Below are 3,760 nucleotides of genomic sequence, written 5' to 3'. Positions count from 1 at the left end.
AAGTTAGCAATTTGTGCCCAGTAGCTGTGATATTTCTTGAGACAGCATTGCTAGAACTACCGTTTATTTCACCCTTGAACTCTCACTTGAATGATGTTCCATGTCTGGGAAGGATGGACAGCTTAGATCCTTCTGTCTGTCCTTGAGGGAAATAAGTGACACTTCTGGATTCACATTGTAAACTCATAATGTGCAGTGTAGGACCTCATCCCACTTCATCCACACAGGTACCTAAGTGCCTGGGTGATGGTGGCTGCCAGCTGTCTCTGAAGGACCAGGCCACCAGCCTGAAGCATGCTCAGAACTTGGACTCCATTTACATCTGTCATGTCACGACAGTGGCTCTGCATTAGGAGCAACAGGGTGGCTGGAGGCTTTTCAAACACAGATAAAAATCATGCAAACTGCCTAGGAGCAGACAGGTTCATAACGCTAAAGACTAGGTGATGTTTAAAGGATGCAACCAGGTTCCCCCAGAGCCTTCTCTTCCTCAGGCTAAACTACCCCAGCTCTCTCAGCTGTTCTTCACAGAAGAGGTGCTCCAGGATGGTTACTCCACTGCGGGTGACATTTTATGCCTCTGTCGCAACCCTTCTGTGATGCCATTCAAACAACTTAAACCACACCACCGTCATTACTGCGTCCCCACCTTCCTCAGAGTGGCTGACATGACCCTGAATATGAATCACAGGAGCGGAGCCCACTGGATGTGAAGGATTTTTGTGAAGAGTCTCAGACCAACTGCAATTCCTTCAGATCCTGGTCACCTGTACCTGGGACAGTAAACATCTCCTCCCCCCAGGCATGAGGAAAGGAGAAAATAAAGACAAACAGTTGTCAGGGGGAAGCCTGCACAGAGCTCCAGCACGAAGGACAGACACCTTTCAGCTGTGCCTGAGACAAGTGCTCTCAAGCCACGAATGCATAATTTTCATTTATTTTAATTCACTTGCAACCACATACCCCACATAGAAAAATTTCAGTCTGACCAGATGAAGCTGGCAAACATATGAGTTACTGAAGCTGGGAAAGCATGGTGTGACTTAGGTGGAGCTACAACAACCCTGCCCATCTTGAGAAATCATTTTGGGGCCTTCCATGCTAGGAGCACAGCATGCCCATCCCCATCACAGCCGTTCATTTCTGTTGTCCAAAATTACTGAATAATTTTTCACTTGGTATGAAGTTTCATTACTCTAATTGCAAGGTATTTATTCTTAATTGCTCAACTAATTTCTGTATTTGAAAAGGAAGAAGGATGTAGATGGTGTTTACTGCACCCACATGGCATCGACTTTATGCCTTGATGTCTAAAGATGAAAGCAAAAAGGAAGGAACAGTTCCTTTCTTTCAAAGACACTTTGCTTGGCACTTGCATCACAGACCCACAAACAGAGCAGGACAAAAACATCCATTGAAGCTTTGTGACATTTCAGAGATGCTACGAAGTTTCACCACGATTAAAAAGAAAAGGTTTTAGAAATTGAAACTCACTTTTTTTTGGTGGTCAGAACTTTAATTAAATAATGTTGGGATTTAATAAAACTTAGTATTTTGTCTTTGGCTGGATGAGTAGAACAAGTCAGTCCAAGTACAAGCTCCACAATTTAGTCAATTTGATGCAGGAGGACATCACTGCTCTGAGCAATCTGCCCAGCTGCGAGCCAGCTCATGCTCCTGGCTGGGATTTGTCCTGGAGCAGAGGGGTAGAGATGGAGAATATGGTCAACATGTTCACCAGGCCTCAGATAGAAAGAATGAAGGACTGAGAGAGGTGTTCACCTCCCTCACCAGCTGCAACAGCTTCATTGCTCCCATCCTTTCCTTTCCAGGGTGCTGATTTCAAACTGACTCATAGAGAAATAAAACTAGACAGAAGAACAGAGAAAGAAAGGTCTCCACCTGCATCTCTCTCTGAAACACGCAGGTCTGGGGGAAGAAGGTTAGGTATGGTGTAAACATGGCAGCTGACCCTAAGCCTCTCAAGAAGCTGTTAGGAGTCACAGGCTCAAATTTTATACCTGTCCTACGCAGCTGATCCCTCCTGCCTGTGCACAGACTTGTCCCTGCTGCCATGGCCCCCACTACACCTTACAAATTACGAAGGGACAGATTTTAGAAAGATAGATGGGCAGGAGGGAACTCGGTGATCTGACAAATGAAAGTAGCAGAATCTCCTGTCCAAACCCTTCAGTTCTGCCTTACTTTTGTATCTATACTAATACCACCTTTTTAGTATCTAGGTATCATTTTATATCCACACTTGGGACCAACACGCTAGCTTTCCCTCCTTCTCTGAGAGGAGTCTTCAATAGAAGCTTCCTCATCCTTGCCAGATCCCTGTATCAGCAGGTTAGGAGATGACAGTCCTCCTCCTCCTCATACAGAGCGGGCAGGGGAAACACAGATTGCAGAAGCACCCCAGATACTCTCTGCAGAGGTCAGAGAACCAGGCTCCCTGCCCATCCCTACCTGCGGAGGCTTCGCAGCTGCAGCCTTCCCTCGTAAAGACAGATGCGGAGCAGTCTGCAATCAGTCTCCAAGTGCCTTTGCCCCCCAAGGGTTCGCAGCGGGTGCCTCCGATCCTCCCTGGCAGCGAGGGCAACTGTGGGCGAGGCAGAGTGCTTACCTGCCGGGCGGGGCCGAGAGGGTTGGCTCCTGGAAGCCAAGCCTTGTTTTGACGGAGGAGACTTGGGTGTGTTTTGCCCTCCAGGGGAATCAAACAGGTTTCTCTATTCAGACTGCATGGTCTCCCCTCCCGCCAGCTCTCTACATTCTTTGCATTCTCCAGCGAATGTCACCTTCCCCAGCCGTATGCAGCAACGGGACAGCAGAGAGCAGCCCCTCCTGAAGAAATTCAGCCCACTGAACTTCTCCCCAGGCCGACCATCACCAAGATTTCCAGGGACAGGCTCACCCCATAGGAAGGGGGAGGGGCACCCCTTGCTGCCCACATACTGGCAAGCCCCTGCATTTGAGAAAGTTGCTCACAGCGATGGTACTCTTGCAGCATTAGGGCTGGCACTGTAATTAGCACTAGACAGTGATCCGCTCATTTTGACTAATTAAATGAGGGACATAGGTGTGTTTATCACCATTCAATGCAGAGGAAGTTGTTGGGTACTATCATCTTACTCAATTTATTTTCCCTTTTAATTAATTGCAGTAGTTGCCACAAGTTCCCTGAGGCCCAGTTCCACCAGTCTTTTGGACACAGCACCCTTGGACACACTTTTAGTGAGTTCCTAAAGGCTTGTGGTTAGAGACATGAGTTTAGAGCACTTCTGAGAAGTTAGGGCTTCAGCCCAAGACTGCCACAGGATGACCAAAAGATGGTAAAGCCTCAACCATGTACATGTTAGAACCTCTCTCTATCTGCACTCACCAACGTCTGCAAACTGATCTGAAGTAGCAAGAACCCTCTAGTAAATGGATCACAGAAAAGATCTGCCTTCTCAGCTGTGTGACAGACCTGCTGCAGAACAGTGAGCAAACCACCAGTGTTCTGGGCTGGGATGAGCTGTAACAGAGCTAATGATACACCCCTGGCTCTCACCAGAACAGCAGAGATAATGCCTGAAAAGCTCTGATGCCAACACTGTTATTCCGATTGCAGATCCTTCTCTCTGATCTACTTGCGCAGGCTCAGCACAGCTCTCCTCCCCAAAGGCTGCTGCTGATCCCAGCTAAGATAGGCACAGGAGAGAAGGCGATGTTCACAAAGCCACACCCTGACGTGCACAGAGTGGTGTCCAATGCA

This window comes from Tetrao urogallus, assembly GCF_951394365.1.
Source record: "Tetrao urogallus genome assembly, chromosome: 13".
In the NCBI taxonomy this organism is placed as follows: domain Eukaryota; kingdom Metazoa; phylum Chordata; class Aves; order Galliformes; family Phasianidae; genus Tetrao; species Tetrao urogallus.
The sequence above is the reverse complement of the archived record's forward strand: the minus strand, read 5'-3'. Positions refer to the sequence as shown.